The sequence below is a fragment of the Dreissena polymorpha genome, chromosome 3, assembly GCF_020536995.1.
Source record: "Dreissena polymorpha isolate Duluth1 chromosome 3, UMN_Dpol_1.0, whole genome shotgun sequence".
NCBI lineage: Eukaryota > Metazoa > Mollusca > Bivalvia > Myida > Dreissenidae > Dreissena > Dreissena polymorpha.
Genome location: NC_068357.1, coordinates 13150630 through 13167802, shown reverse-complemented (window position 1 = coordinate 13167802; position 17173 = coordinate 13150630). Strand labels below are relative to the sequence as shown.

The 17173-nt window shown below is 34.1% G+C and overlaps 1 long non-coding RNA gene across 3 annotated transcripts; it reads right to left on the bottom strand.

Moving 5' to 3' along the window:
* Positions 1 to 5911: 5911 nt before the first annotated feature.
* LOC127873029 (uncharacterized) lies at positions 5912 to 17151 on the bottom strand. 3 transcript variants are annotated; one of them, XR_008045903.1, is made up of 7 exons: positions 16599 to 17151; positions 13510 to 14626; positions 10642 to 10775; positions 10022 to 10063; positions 9171 to 9303; positions 7778 to 7871; positions 5912 to 7272 (listed from the first exon to the last, which is right to left on the bottom strand). It is a non-coding gene; the product is annotated as an uncharacterized LOC127873029 (long non-coding RNA). The 3 variants fall into 3 exon arrangements; XR_008045902.1 differs by lacking the exon at positions 10642 to 10775 and adding an exon at positions 11848 to 11920 and having other exon boundaries at positions 5913 to 7272; XR_008045901.1 differs by lacking the exon at positions 10642 to 10775 and having other exon boundaries at positions 5914 to 7272.
* Between the last annotated feature and the right edge of the window lie 22 nt (positions 17152 to 17173).

The following is a 17173-nucleotide window of genomic DNA, read 5'->3' as shown; positions in this document are numbered from 1 at the left end:
TAAAATGTTTGGATGCAAACATCACCAGGGAATTACTCCAAAGCAAACACATGTTTGAGTAATAAAGCTTGAATTATCTGAAGAATATTTAAAACAGAAATACAAATTCAAAGTCATCGTAATTTATAATGATGTAAAAGCAAACATAGTCAAGTACATATTCCTGTTTTCAAAATGTAAATAGATTCAACAAAGTATATACCACCCAAGATTGATGAACTAAGACCTATAAATATTGAAAGGTAGACGTGCCCAATTACAGCTTTCACAAAGATAACACAGCATTAACATGTCGGATTAATTTTTTATTTGACATTGATCAAACAGTGTGTGTGGTTGTTAGTTTTTACATTACTTTCATATTGAGTGTATGTTTTGCTAATGGCATTTTCTTATCATTAATATTATGTTTGCCAATGCTATACTTGTTTAAACATTATCTAATAAACTGCTGTAAGTTAACCAATAAAGATATCCAGCTTTTAGGCCGAAATATAAATGTTAAGTTTTCAGGTCCAACTGCATAGATTTTAAAGCCTCTATAACGCTCAATCTCAACGTAGATTTCGTAAAGTATTTCGTAAAATAAAGTTAACTCCTAAACAATCAGTGTTCTTTATAGCAATAGCCACAATTTCACAGCTAGATGTGGTATGATTACATAGATTTGTGTAGATACAAAATGCTCGTTATTATTTATTTGTGACACAATTAATTCCATTTTAATTTTCCGCCAATATATCTATTCATACAACACACCAACACTAAAATGGTACAATGTTCGTGTTCATGTGTCGTATGAATAGATATCGTTGCGGGAAATTCAAATGGAATTAAATATGCAAAACAATAATATAAACGAGCATTTTTCATCTACAAACATTTATTATACCAGACCACATCTGGCGTTGAAATTTTGGCCATTGCCATTAGGAACACTGATTTTTAATTGTTTAACTTTATTTAACGAAATATTGTACGACATTTTCGTTGATTTTGAGTAGTAATAGGGGCTTTAAAATTTCCGCTTTGAGTTTTGATCAATTGCAATTAATTATTGTATCAAAAATATATTTATAAGATATAGGTTTTAATTATAGGTTTTTAATTATTTTACATGTGTTTGTGGTCAATTTGTCAGATCGATTACTAATTCTATAACTCTGACCCTCAATTTGAAACTTCACGCATGTCTTTTGTATTATCATTTGTGGGCTCTGACAAAGGCTAATAACTCCGACCCATAATTTAGCAGATTTTTCCCCTTTCATTCTTGGACAAGTCGGGAAATTGCGTGAAACAATTTTATATCTGTGTCTACTACATATATTAAAATAAAACTACAGATTGGTTCATTTGTTTTTAAAGCAATCACTTACTACGACCCATAACTTTGACGAGCCTTTAAACGTGATTATACCCTTGTAGTACTTAGCGCAAAGTCAGTAAAGTAAGACACAAACTGAAATTCATTTGAGGTCACCAAACAAGGTCCATAAATATGTTTTCGCGCAACAAATCTTTTTATGAGGTTTTCTTTGGGACCCCTTTGGTCAAGGGCAGTGTTGCACTCAAAAACATTAGATAGGATGAAACTATTGTGCTGAAATTTTGTGTTAAGGTAGGTCACATACTGGTATAGTGACGGATTGCATTTTTGGATAGTGGGGTGAATTTCACCATTACTAAAAATAAAAAAGGCTTCGCACTGGATAACTTTAGTTTGGATGGAATTATTGTGCCTTAATTCTGTTTGCAAGTAGCTTAAATGAAGACATAGGGTGGGATTATATTGTAGACCAGTAGGGTAAAGGTAATGATTTCAGCTCAATAGCGTGAGTTATGATGGAAGTCATACTTCAAATTTTATTAACTTAATTAATTGGTAAATAGTTAAAAATCAAGTTTCTTGGAATGATCACTTTTCTGTTCCTTTTTCTGGATCTCGTTACTAATACTTTATAATTAAGGGGTGTCATTTAAATACTGCTTTTGCTACTGTTAGTGCTGATCCTATGGCAAAGCCATTACCTGTGTTGCTGCTGATTGCTGTTGCTGATGATGATAGGTGCTGCCATCAATAATTATGGTTGCCGTTAGACAGGCACTATTTTGCTGTTGGTACTTCTGTTGTTGCTGCTGATTATAGCAGTGGTCCTCACACTGCTATAGTTTCTAATGATATTAAAACCTTGTTGTCATTTTTTTCTTCTGTTGATGGAATTGTTGTAGATGTTGCTGCTGTCTATGATGACGGAACATTGCTTATACTAGTGTTTTTCGTAGGCCCTTTTTGTGTGGAACTTTGCCATGCCGTCGTTTTCAATGGCAAAAGCCACCACGCCCTTATTGATAACATCTTAATTGCCTCTTCAAGGCTCTTGACCAATCTTCTTAACCGAATAGTATAAGAGTGTGGTCTTAAGGCAGCCAAGATGCAAGCAGTTGTGAATAACCCCGTGTTAAAATATCAGTCGCTAATTTCATTGGCTTTGTTGTACCAAGCACACTTATCGGTCCATAATGTTTTATCCGCCACGATAAAATCATGGAAAGTTACTAAGGAGACTTATAACGAAAACCGAGTCCGATCCTCAATAATATGTGCCTTTATCATTATGGTCTTCAAGATAAGTAGTTATTGAAACAATGATTATACAACATACGATTTTACGTTGCTATGCGCACCTGTCGCTTCAATCATTTTAACAAGATGGCAGACACTATAGAAAAGAAATTTGGACTCTCCACAAATATTACGAATAACAATCAAATTAACGATGGGCATCATACAGGTAATTGAGATTAATGAAAAGCCTTTGATAATTTACGATGCATAAAAAAAGCGTAGATACAAACAATATATTCATTAATTTAGTTGATAAAACGTCTGAATAATTATAGTGGAAATTATGTACCTCCAAATGTTCTGTGGTCCAATTATGACAGTTGAACATTATTCAGTTCTCAAACTTTTCAATAGCTCCACAATTGAAACTACCCTCCCCAGTGTATCCCTTGAGGTCATATTATATTGATTACATGACTGCTCTGTCAAACTCTTTGTATGACTGTAGTGTATGGCAATCTGAAATATATTTACTCTCAATTACATTTCGTTCTAATCTTATAATTACCGGTACTGCCAAAACACTTGAAGCCTTGGTCTACTTGTTGAAATATTAGATCCATATTAAAATTCTATAATGAGCAATATAAAAGTGTCTGCAAATAAAGTTATTTTGGGGAAAATATTAAATCCACTGGTAATCAGCAATTTAAGGGATTGTTCACACAATTTTTCATGTTAATGCTACTTTAGGAGGCCACATGGTAGTCACACTGTCTGTCCTTTTGTCCGAGTGGTTGTCCGGGGGAATTCTGTCCAAAATTGGTGTAGGCTCTGTATCTTTTACATTATTATGGGGATTTAAATATTACTTTGTATTATATTAAATACATTTGAGAAACTACTTAAAATATGTTTAATTGTGTTTTACATTATCTAAAGAAAAAATAATTCCTTGAAATTTGAAATCAATCAATTGCAAATTAAGGGAGAGTGATGTCATATGCTAACACTTGTCAATAATCGCAATTTTCTCTATTTGTACTCAAAATAGATGTTATTGCTTGAAAAATATAAAGTTATCTCTCTTGTAAGATATTACTTGTGTTCATCTCTCAACATAACAAGTTCATTCATACAATAATACAAAATATAACACACTTTATACTCAGCCTTTAGTTTGTACTGGGATTTTGTGAAATTAATACTAAATAAATGTATGTTTGTTCAATGAATTAATAGTTATGATACAATCTACTCATTGTTACAAAAGTAGTAAAAAAAATGCATCAGTAATGGCATTTATTTAAAATCATAAAATTTAGATTTCAAAACAATGCTTACAGTTTTTAATCGCGACAATAAGAAGGAAACGTTCTGCATAAAATGTCCTTTTAAGACAGATGTATATCGTAGCAATCATATTGTACTTCTAATTATATTATACACGATAATTAATACCATTGTAGTAAAATGAAGAACTAAGAGCTTATATAAAGTATTAAATACATCTTTCATTGTATGGCCGAGTGGTCTAAACGATATATACTTTTATTTCAGGGGTCAGTTTTTGTTTCTTAAATTATGCCCCCCTTCGAAGAAGAGGGGGTATATTGCTTTGCTCATGTCGGTCGGTCTGTCGGTCGGTCGGTCTGTCGGTCCGTCCACCAGGTGGTTGTCAGATGATAACTCAAGAATGCTTGGGCCTAGGATCATGAAACTTCATAGGTACATTGATCATGAGGTCAAGGTCACAGGTGAAGGTCACAGTTACTGGAAATAGGCATTTTAAGGATTTAGTATTGTTCAAACAAGGGAAACAACTACCGTTTATGCATGTTCTTTTTGTTACAGCATTTGCCTCCCTTGTAATATATTTAAATTTTACCAAATGTAAGGCTAACTGCATTTTTGTAATGCATTGTATCCACCACCACCACCAACACCACCACCACCACCACCCACCGTTGTTCACAGTGACAAAAAACGTATTCACACAATGGCTGCTACTACAACTTATTGCCCATATAGGGGGGCATGCATGTTTAACAAACAGCCCTTGTTTTATTCTTGTTTTTGTAATGGAGCTATCAAGATCCAATGTTAACATTTATCAAGATTAAGCATTAAATCACAAACTGTGAAAATCTCCCTTTAAGATGTTTACTAAAAATGTCAAAAGGTAAAAAAATTAGAACTCATTGGTTTATTATTTGATTTAAAAATGATTTTATTTATTTACCTTGTCAATGAGATTACTTTTAAGTTATTATCACTTTTTCTGTTGTTTTTTTTTCAAATCATTAATAGAAAAGATTATTTAAGCTTCATTTTTGGAAAATAGGGCTTAATGCATATGCATTAATTGTCATCCCAGTGTTTTTTCGCCGTTTTGGGAATGGGGCCTGGTCCCTTTGGGTTGAGGAAATTCTCAGCGTTTTGACTAAATTGGGAAATTAGTGTTGTTGTTGTTTTGCTAAAAAATGCTTCAAAATTGGAGAAACAAGTGTGTCCAGTATTATATTTACTAAGGTTGAATGGATGGGAGATGAACAAAAAATAATTAGATCTAAAAAACAACAACAACAATTATTTTTTTCCATTGGGAATTTTTAGCTCCCATTTGGGAAAAACATATACCTTTTCCATTGGGAATGGGTCCGATTACCAGACCCAATTTTGAATGAAAAAACACTAACAATTCAATTCAAAAGAAGAACTGAAAACTCACGACCTATGACCTTGAATTGTGACCTTTCACCTTCTAGCATGGGATTTATTAGTGGCACATTGTCTGGTCAAGGAATGTAAGATTAATTTTTCTTAATCCTTTAAAGCGGGTATATACGATTTTTATATGTGCTGAATTGTAAAATATTGATACAAATATGTTATAATAACACACAATATGCAAGAAAAATGATACATTTAAGACAAATTTCATAAAATACAGCAAATACAAATTAGCGCCCCGAGCCGATTGTGACGAAGATAATTCGTAATTATTTTCCTACAATAACCGATGCATTCGTCTTTTTAGTAAGTGTTCGTGTGTCGTATGAATCGATATCGGTGCAGGAATTTCAAATGAACCGTTAAACTAAATTTAGATTCACATCGTACATGCATGATATACACGCTGGCAAATTCGGCTGTACAGCCTTTTTCGATTTCAGAATTAAATACCTGGCTTATTCAGCATTTTTCGACACATGTTCTTCTTAACTTTTATTTTAGTTTATATTGAAATACATGTATAATAAGTTTTTTACACATTTTTATTAATTAATAAATATTTGACAAGATCGTATATACCCGCTTTAAGACATGTATGACCTTTGAACTTGAACTACAACCTTGACATTTAACATAGGAGCATGTGAGGATTTTGCTACTCATTATCTGGTCATGTGGAATGAAAAGCTTTGCATATAACAAGGTTTTTCTATTGCCTTAAGTATATTTTTATCTTAAGAATCTGTTACACTTCATTACTTAAACAGTTTAATACATATATGCATTCAAACTAACAATGTTATAACAATGGTTGTACAAATGAATGAAAACAGTTTTTCTCATAAAAATGGCAACAATAAATGAATAATTTACATCGAAAATACAACTGTTTTGCAGTTGCTTTATCTATAAATACCAAAATATACCTTCATTCTGTGATCATGAAATATGGGTTAAGTTACTCACTGATTCCCGAGAATACAATCTGGATGTCTAAATTTGTCTAAATGTGTATAAATGAATATATATACAGCATAACAAAACAAATTTTAGCACGTATGAGAATGTAAGTCTATGATCTAACAACACAATTCATCAATAGAGTCATACTCTAATTATTTAACAAACCATAGCCATTTAAATCAACAAAGTACTGGTAGTAAATACAGAATTGATAATGTTAGGTAGATTGAATGATTTTTCCCAGAATTTATTTATATTCCCATGAAATAGTATGCTACTAAACAAGATTCTTGATTGATTACTGGCCCGGGTGAGCAAATTGACTAGGATTGTTTTCAGAAAGATTGATAGACAGACAAAGCTGATGTGTCATAACTCTCAGCCTTTCTGAAGAATTCTTTTAATTAGCACATCTATATTATTGGTAAAAACAGAAAACATGAACATGTTTCATTACAGGACAATACTTCAATATTTTTTCAATTTTGTCCAAGTTACCAGCATCATTTAAACAGCTTTGACAAAATTGTATCATTATCAGGATTAAAATCTGTAGTGAAAGTTTTATAATACAGAGAAAGACATTGAATAGACTTGTAATATGTGTGCTTACGATTTACGTTCTATATTTTACCAAAACTTTCCACATCAAATCACTGACAGCGTCATAATTACCATAAAACATAAACTAGTGTTTTACATTGAATACAACTTGGCTAGTCATATAAGAAATGTGGCTGTTGACATGACTTTCTGGCTTTCCTCCTGAATTGTTGTGATATGTCATTCTGCCATTTCGATCTGAACAAGGTCATTCATTTACACCCGTCATAAAATTCAAAGAGTCAGAGTAAGTGCTGAACAACCAGGAGGTATGTAGAGTCTAGCACATCTAAAACAGTATTTATCTCTGAGCTTCTTAGGTTTGAATGGGGTCAATATGGTAACAGCTACTGCTACCGGCTGTGTTTCTGATTGGATGGTCTGATTTCGTCAAATAGCATCTGAAAAAAAAACTCGTTACTGTAAATGTCAGTTTTTTATTTTATTTTGATACCAATGAAAAAACAAGCACAGCACTTGGTATTTAAGAATGTTACAACTAATCTGATTTGAATCCATAGATAAAATGATGGTCCTGAGACTATTCATAAAATAATAATTAAGAACAAAGACTTAAATTGAAGTATAACCTTTTTATTACCAAACACTTTGGATTGGGATTTGATGAAGGTACATTTTGCCATTGGACTCAAATGTCTTTTGTGACGTAGGAAAAAAGGTTTACCACCATGCACCCACAATTTTTGCTTTTGTCTCATAATTCCACTTATGTCAAAGAAATATGTTTGGTTTAATCACACTAGAAGCAATACTATTCGAGTTTAGACTAGACATAAACATTCAACAGCTGGATGTACATATGGATGGACACGGGTAAATTTACATGCAGCCACACATCTCTGAACTTGGGGCTTGCACAAACATGCACATGACTTGAAAACTCACCTGAGGTTTGCTGGAGATGCAAGAATCTCAAGATGATGACTGCTGCTGGTGCAAATGCTTCAAGAACAAACTCAACGCTTGGCTTTCCGGGTTTCTGTCAAACAAGACAACAATTTTAAAGACTTTACTAGCATTTCATTAATATTGTCAAGGATCAAAATGCGGGTTCAACCCGGACAACGCACTTGATAGTCTCTCAAAAAGCAATGAACTTTTAAAAAAAACAAGCATAACTGTACATATTTGATTAAAGCCTTGTTGTGGCCTATACATTCCAGAGTTTGATAGCTATTCACATGTTTTTAGAAGTTCAATGCAATCAAGCTAATTAAAAAGAGAATACAAATTATTTTCTTTCTGTGTATGACCAAATTTTATTTCACAAGTGAAGATAGTAAACAATAGAATTGTATAAGTTGCCAAACCATAAGTTTTTTTCTCTTATAAACAAGCAATATAATTGTTTAAAGATTCAAAACATTCAAAACAAGAGATGTGTTTGTCAGAAAAACATTGCCCCCTACTGCGCCGCTTTGAAATAAAAATAAAAATTATTACATCCCTTTAAAAAATATTACTTCCCTTATTTAAATGATCTGTACCTGCCAAATGATATAAAATAAAAATTATCTCCCTTTAAATCTTGTTACTTCCCTTTGTGTTGGTTTTTTTACCTTTGACCTTTAAGGATGACCTTGACCTTTCACCACTCAAAATGTGCAGCTCCATGAGATACACATGCATGCCAAATATCAAGTTGCTTATTAATCTTCAATATTGCAAAAGTTATGGCCAATGTTAAAGTTTTCGGAGGGACGCACAGACTGACAGACAGACCGACGGACTGACAGTTCAACTGCTATATGCCACCCTACCGGGGGCATAAAAATATATTTGTGTTTTATGTACAACAAATAACCAAACTTATGCAAGAAAAGCTTAAACTATACATGTTGATGTTTAACTGTGCAATCAATTTAACATGCAGGGTTTATATTTACACACTGACATCTTTTCAACAAAAATGAACTTAGAATACATAAATATAAGTTATTGAATAACTTGGTCTTAAAGTTATAATATATTTTATACAAATATTATTTAAACAGCAGTACAGCATTTTATTTAATATCCTAAAATAATTATAATATACAGATCAGAAAAAGCAAAAAAGCATCCATAGGTTTTTAAATTGGGATAATAAATATTGGATTACAAGCATTAAAAGCATTTTGCGATACCATACAATATGTAATTCAATATATTGGTTAAATGAGTAGTTATATGTTTCTTTATTTAAATATCTTGCCACCTTTAAATTGGTTTTAGTAATGTCATTTGGGTCAGTCAAACTGCTAATATAATATGTGAACAAGTTCCTTTAAAATCTTACACTTTCTTACTAACATGACCACCCAAGCCCATGTGACCTTTAACCTGATCCCCTGTTGAGTGATGGTGCACGGTCAAGGTCACGGTGGAGGATTTTATCCCTTGGCACTGAACGGTTTGGGGCGACCCATGACCTGGTTAGGAAAAGAGAGGCAGAGTGTTAAAATCAAACAATAGTTCAAAGCAAAGTCAAATATATCTATATGCTTAAATATGTTTTGAAACAAATTTTTGGGAATGAATTAAATAAAGAATGTCATACTATAAGTTGTGCATAAATATGTGTATTAGCTGTCATCCATATGCATCAGTGTTGTTGATTTAAGTGCATTACAAAATTATGATCTTACATGGGAATCAGCAATTATGCTTTATAACTCCGTTAGCTTTTATTCAAACAATCCATATTGTGCTAACGTTGCAACAAACTGCTACGACTAGGTAGCTCAAATGTGTAGGACAGCTTACTAGACTACTGCTGATGTTATTGCTGCTGTGCTGACGTGGCTTGGTTGCTAGGATATTGCTTGACACTGACTAACCACAGCCGAAAGACAAATATATACAGGGCAATTTGTCATAATGCAACATAATATTTCACAATGTTTCCTTTATGAACATGCTTGATTACAAGTGATGAAAGTGACCTTATGATTTTTTTGTTTTTAAACCAACATATTCACACAACTTTGCACAATGTGGGCACAATGTTAGTTAATAACCCTGAATATAATATAAGTTACACAGCCTCTGAATTCCCATGTATGAGATACAAAAACAATAAATAAATACTATGCAAACGAGTGACTTGGCCAATGAAAAGATAGAGTTTGTCACAAAATCACCACTTACCCACAGTTCAAAGGTTTCACACAATTGAGTAATTTCAGTACACTGAAAATAAAAAATCCGTATATGCAACTTTTTTTCTAAAGCAAACTTAATGTTACTTACCTGAAAACAAGCAAAATAGTCCGTCATTGACAATGATTAGAATGTTGTTAATGGAAAAAGAAGGCATGAAACGCTCACTTGAGTTCAAGGTAAACCTACTGTAGAAGACATGACCTTGTGACATAGTTTTTGACCTCATTTTAAATATTCTGATAAATTTTGCCTACAGAGCTATAAAAGGGTGTTTTAAGGTTTGAACTGGTGACCTTGTTTTTGAAAGCATGTGACACAGATTCAAACTAAACATAAAAAATATCAAGATAAACATTCTGACCATGTTTCTTAATGATTGAGTCATGAAAACTGAGTTTTGAGACCTAATTTAGTTTTACACAAGTCGCCCTGATTCAAACTCGGGCTAAAAATTGTCAAAATAAACTTTTGGAATACGTTTTATCAAGATTGAGTCCCAAATGAGGCCTCTAGTGTTAATAGTGATTTTCTGCGATTTGAATAGATGACCTAGTTTTAGGATGCAAGTGACTCAAATGCGAATAAGCCTAGATAAACAGTCTTACCAAAGTTCAGCAAGATTCAATTAAAATCAGGCCTCTAAATTGGCAACGAGCTAAACGTTGATGCAGCACACCGCACGATCTCTGATGTAGGGTGATCACAACTGCTTACTTTGAATACTTTGTGCTCAAGGCAGCTAAATGTGTTAATTACCAACACATATTACTTGGGAGTCTTCTGGGGGTAATAGCCATATGGAAAATTCCTGATGCACTAAATAAATTGCCACTGACACTACTACTATCATGTGCTTCTATTTACTATTACAATTATATAAAAAAGTCCATAGGTCATTATTGAACTAAACCTAGAAAATGTCAATATAAACATTCTGACCATGTTCTAACGCTAACCCTAACCCTGAACATTCCTGATAGCAGGCCTAAGCTTTCTTGATTTATCATCCGGAAACAATTTTACTGCTTCAGGTTACTGTAACCTTGACCTTTGACCTAGTGACCTGAAAATCAAAAGGGGTCATCTGCCGGTCAGGACAATTGTCCCTATGAACTTTCCTGATCCTAGTCCTAAGCATTCGTGAGTTATCATTCAGAAACCATTTTACTGTTTCAAGTCACTGTGACCTCGACCTTTGACCTAGAGTCCTGAAAATCAATAAGGGGTCATAAGTCGGTCATGACCAATGTCCCCATGAACTTTCCTGATCCCAGGCTTAAGCGTTCTTGAGTTATCATCCGGAAACCATTTTACTGTTTGAGTCACTGTGATCCCATTTCACTGTTTTGAGTCACTGTGATCTTGACCTTTGACCTAGTGATCTGAAAATCAATAGGGGTCATCTGCCCATCATGATGAATGTACCTATGAATTTTACTGACCTCAGGCCCAAGCGTTCTTGAGTTATCATCTGGAAACCATTTGGTGGACGGACCAACCAACGGACCGACCGACATGTGCAAAACAATATACCCCCTCTTCTTCGAAGGGGGGCATAAAAATGTAAATGTTATGGTAAAGCTTGAAAGCTTTGCATTTTCTTCACATTTCATATACGATACAATAGTTAGTCGCTGAAACCCTAAACTAAAATAAGATAAACTGGTAAATTGAACAGCAAAAAGCTCAGTTTGAATTGGGTTTTACCTGTTTGTTAAAGCTTGATTGCATCTTAAGTCTAAGGCTATTACAACTAGGTCTCCTGAATGCTTTGCCACAGTAACCCCTTTTGAAATGGCAAGGGGACTTACCTATTGAGATGTAGTGGCTGAGATGGAGTTGGGGAACATTTTTCTCTGGGCCTGAACTTGTGATGATAAGCCACTGTGAACAGATAAAAAAGATCTTAGCACATCCCAGAAATATGTCCCTGTAAACCAAATAATTTATTTCATTCTGAAATGGCATCAGTTATATTGGAAGTCAATCAAGTTTGTTTAAGTAAAAAAACATATAAGAAGCAAATTATGTTCTAAGGCTCTTGATACAAATGACATATTCACTAAAAACTTCGTACAAACAAGCCTACTATATAATGAACAATTGATACAAACATTGTTCATCCCTAGCTTACCAAAATTTATAAAGTTACGTGCTACTCCAGTAAGGTGTGACAGACATAGTGAATGATGGAAGGAAGGGAGGAGAGATTTACAGACAAGGACATATTTGTACGCCCCCACCCCCTGCGCTCCCTTTCAAGGCAATAAAAAATGGCGGCTATTATGAATATTAACGTTTATGTAGTGATTGTTTTTTAAGTTAGCACCCAGGATAGAGTATTATCAATATATAACATGCACACACTATTTAAATTGAAATTTTGAGTAAACAAGAGCTGTGTTCGTGAAACACAATGCCACCTACTGCGCCGCTTTGAAGCCATATTTTTACCTTTGACCTTTAAGGATGACATTGACCTTCACCACTCAAAATGTGCAGCTTCATGAGATACACATGCATGCCAAATACCAAGTTGATATCTTCAATATTGCAAACGTTATGGGCAATGTTAAAGTTTTCGGACGGACGGACGGACTGACGGAGGAACAGACAGACTGACTGACGAACAGACAGACGGACAGTTCAAAAACTATATGCCACCCTTCAGGGGCATAAAAAAGTTATGGCGAAAGTTAAAGTTTTTGGACAGACGGACAGATGCCATATATTTGACCTTTGACCTTGAAGGATGACCTTGACCTTGACCTTTCAAAATGTGCAGCTCCATGAGATACACATGCAAGACAAATATCAAGTTGCTATCTTCAATATTGAAAAAGTGATGGCCAATGTTAAAGTTTTCGGACGGACGGACAGACGCCATATATTTGACATTTGACCTTGAAAGATGACTTCTGCTTCACCTTTTACTACTCAAAATGTGCATCTCCATGAGATACACATGCATGCAAAATATCAAGTTGCTATCTTCAATATTGAAAAAGTTATGGCCAATGTTAAAGTTTTCGGACGGACGGACAGATGCCATATATTTGACATTTGACCTTGAACGATTACATTGAACTTCACCTTACACCACTCAAAATGTTCAGCTCCATGAGATACACATGCATGACAAATATCAAGTTGCTATCTTGAATATGGAAAAAGTCATGGCCAATGTTAAAGTTTTCGGACAGACAGACAGACGCCATATATTTGACATTTGACCTTGAAGGATGACTTCTATCTTCACCTTTCACCTTTCAAAATGTGCAGCTCTATGAGATGCACATGTATGCCAAATATCAAGTTGCTATGTTCAATATTGAAAAAGTTATGGCCATTAAAGTTTTCGGACGGACGGAGAGACTGACTGACACACTGACGGACAGTTCAACTGCTATATGCCACCCTACCAGGGCATAAAAACTGTACATTATGCAGAGTTAATTACAGTACAGATGTACCTTGTTGATGAGGTAATCTCGAACACTGGGCAGGAAAGTTTGGAACCCCAGGTTTAGAGTGGCTGCAACCTGCGGGTAGAACTCGTTGAGCATTTTTCCCAAAGTCCTAGGCCAGGAAGTGTCACTGGGCGTTTGGGCCCAGCCGACCATAGAGCCTGTTGTTCAGCTGGCTACCTATCTATGAGTGCACAGGATCCTGTAGGAACCTGCTCTTAAGACAAAATCCAGGAATTAAAATAAATATTGAAAATAAATGAAGATAATACTTTTATAATGTGCTGAAGCCATTTAAATAATTGTTTAACTAAAATTAAATACAATTTTTTTATGCAATGAAAAACTTTTGTTTCAGTGGCTCAACTTTGGCTGAACAATAGACAAAACTATGTCCTGACCTTCTATGATAAAAACTGATATGAGGTCTTCTTTTATTTGCTATTTAATTTAAAAACATAGAATTCCCATTTGATGCTATGATCTTTAACTCAATCCGGCAGAAAAAGGACTGAAGTTAAGTGAATTATGTGAGCGTCGTTCTGGGCAAATAGGACTCAATGTATGTGCAGTCTGCACAAGCTTATCTGGGATGACACTTTAAGCACATACATTAAGCCCCATATCCCAGAGCACCGCTCAGATACTACTTGTTGTTCTAGTTGCTGCTGCTGCAACCGGGCCATACACAGAGATGGAGCTTACGCCAAAGTCGCCACCGTAAACCCGGGAATGCCTGACAATAGCTGTTGTTGAATGGAGTCAATTGCAGGCTTAACAGCTGGCATAAGGTTCACATAATTCGAGAGCAACATATCCAGGTCAGTCACATTTACGGACGAGTCACTCAACGCCTGCTCTATCTCATATCGTTTCCATCACAGCGACTCGTTTGGAACAATTTGTCGTTGCTAAGCGACATCAATGCTGGGACGGAAGTCGAACTCACCAAGGCTCCGCTTTTGGGAGTGTTGATGTAGCCGCCTTGTGAGCACATTTTCATAGACAAGACGTCTTCATGCTGAATTTCTTGAGCGAGTTGTAGTAGTTGTGTGAGAAGAGGGTTGCAATTGTCAGCAACATTCACTACAACGACGTTTTTCTTGCTAGCTAACAATGTTTGCTGAAAAGAAAATGGAAAGTTAACTAAAACCCGATGTGTTCTGTGACAAATGAAAAGCCTTAAAACTTAACTTTACACACTTGCTTTTTTTAATGACAAACATTGGGTCTATAATTTATATTAAGGATTAATTTTTCACCAATTAGAACACAGAATAGTGTAGTATCAATGTGTTACGCACACCAACTTTATATTGAAATTTTGGGAGTTTAAACCGCCAAGAATACATGGTAAAGTACAGGTTGTATCTTGGTGTAATACTTATTTAAAAAAACCAAACACAGGCATAACTGAAGCAATTTAAAGTGTGAGACTGTACACCTTTAAATGTGCGTCTAAACATATTTTATGCGAGACTTTACAACTTTAAATGTGAGAATAAAGAGGATAAACAACTTCAAATGTAAGACAACTACATAATTTTAAATGTGATACTCAGCAGCTTTAAAGGGACTGTCAACCGCGATTGACGAAAAAATAATTTTTAAATTACCGTATTTTTTTACAATTATTAGTTTAAATTGATTTAAATATCACGACTGGTATATTACATTACTTGAAAAAAGTTAATATTTTCAGTATATTCGGTAATAAAATTTTGCGATGTGAAATCGAAAGTACATCGCGAAAATAGGTGACATAACGATATACACACTATAAATAATGCAAGTAGATTGATCATTTTATATATAAAAAAATACAATTCACTATGCATGCAAAATTTGCATTCCTGGGTTTACCACGTGACGATGATGATCAATCTACTTGCGTTATTTATAGTTAACTGGTAGTTACCTGGTGGATATACGCAGTAAAATTTATTACCGAATATACTGAAAATATGAAAACTTGAACTTTTTTCAAGTAATGTTATATACCAGTGGTGCTATTTTAATCAATATAAACTAATAATTGTAACAAAAAAACTGTAATTGAGTACTTTTATTTTTTCGTCAATTGCGGTTGACAGTCCCTTTAAATGTGAGACAAAACAACTTTAAATGTGACAACATATTAAAATGCGAGACTGCACACCTTTAAATGTGAGAGTATATGACTTAATACTTGAGACCTAACAACTTTAAATGTGAGACAAAACAACTGTATGACATTTCATAAGAAACAATTGATGTGAGTTGAATACAGTAAGTGTAAGAGTACTTGATCACAAACGTTTTGTCTATGGATTAGACAGAAATGCAGAAATACAGATGGATGTATATGGTGAATGCAGTCTACGATACCCTGTCTGGCAACCAGGAGCCATTATACTAGCATATAGCCTATGCTGGTTAAAAGCATTCGCTGTACATGATATTGAATCGATACTAGTTGATTTTTAAAATATATGGCCTTGTTTTGTAGGACAGACCTAAGATTTAAAGGCTCACTTCTAGTCACTGTTGTTGAAATTGTGTTCATAAAAATATGAAAGCAATATAGTGCTATTGTTTTTGCCAACATCCGGGCTCTTATTTAAATAAAAATCGTATCCAATTATATGTGAATTAAACAAATTTTATAACGCCAACAACTTAATTTTTTTTTAATAAAACTTAGTGAAATAAGCAAATTAAGCCAGTTATTCTTATCAAATACTTTAAAATGTGATAGAACTAGGGACTAGCTCTGTGCAAATTGTATTCAACCATTTTTGGAATTGGGACACTTTAGAAAAACCGTGAAATTTTTATTTAAATTGGGAAAATGGTTGTTTTTTTTTTTGCTAACAAATATTTTAAAATTGAACAAATTGATATCAATATTAAATGCATTAAGGTTCAACTTATAGAGCTGATTAAAGAAATGAACTCAATGTTGCAACCAATTAAAACATTTTTTTTGTGTGGCAAACCTTGAATTCAGAATTTTCGCCAGTAATTATGGAAAAAATATAGACATTTTGTGATTAGGAATGGGGTTGAATCTCTGCCCGAACTTTCACAAAATAAATAACATTGTAAGGTCTCACCTGAAGCTCAAGACGCTGAGATGACATGTTGGCCTCGCTCATATTGCTTAGGGCCGAGTTTGAGTTCTGATTAACGTCGGTTTATAGTCAAAGACCCTTCCCAAATAAGTGTGTAAAACTCGAGTTAAACACGAGTTTTATCCGTGTTAAACCAAGCGGTATTGGCAGTTGGTTTTTAGTGGGTTTTGGTATGTTGGTTTTTGTGAGTTTTGGTAAGTTGTTTTTTTCTGTGTTTAAAGTGGGTATTTTTACCAACTTGGTTGAAACTGAGTTAAACACAGAAAAAACTCACTTGTTACATAAATGTGGGCTTTGGTAAGTTGGTTTTTTGTGAGTTTTGGTAAGTTGGTTTTTTGTGAGTTTCGGTATGTTGGTTTTTTGCGAGTTTTGGTAAGTTGGTTTTTTCTGTGTTTAAAGTGGGTATTTTTACCAACTTGGTTAAAACTGAGTTAAACACAGAAAAAACTCACTTGTTACATAAATGTGGGCTTTGGTAAGTTGGTTTTTTGTGAGTTTTGGTATGTTGGTTTTTTGTGAGTTTCGGTATGTTGGTTTTTTGTGAGTTTTGGTATGTT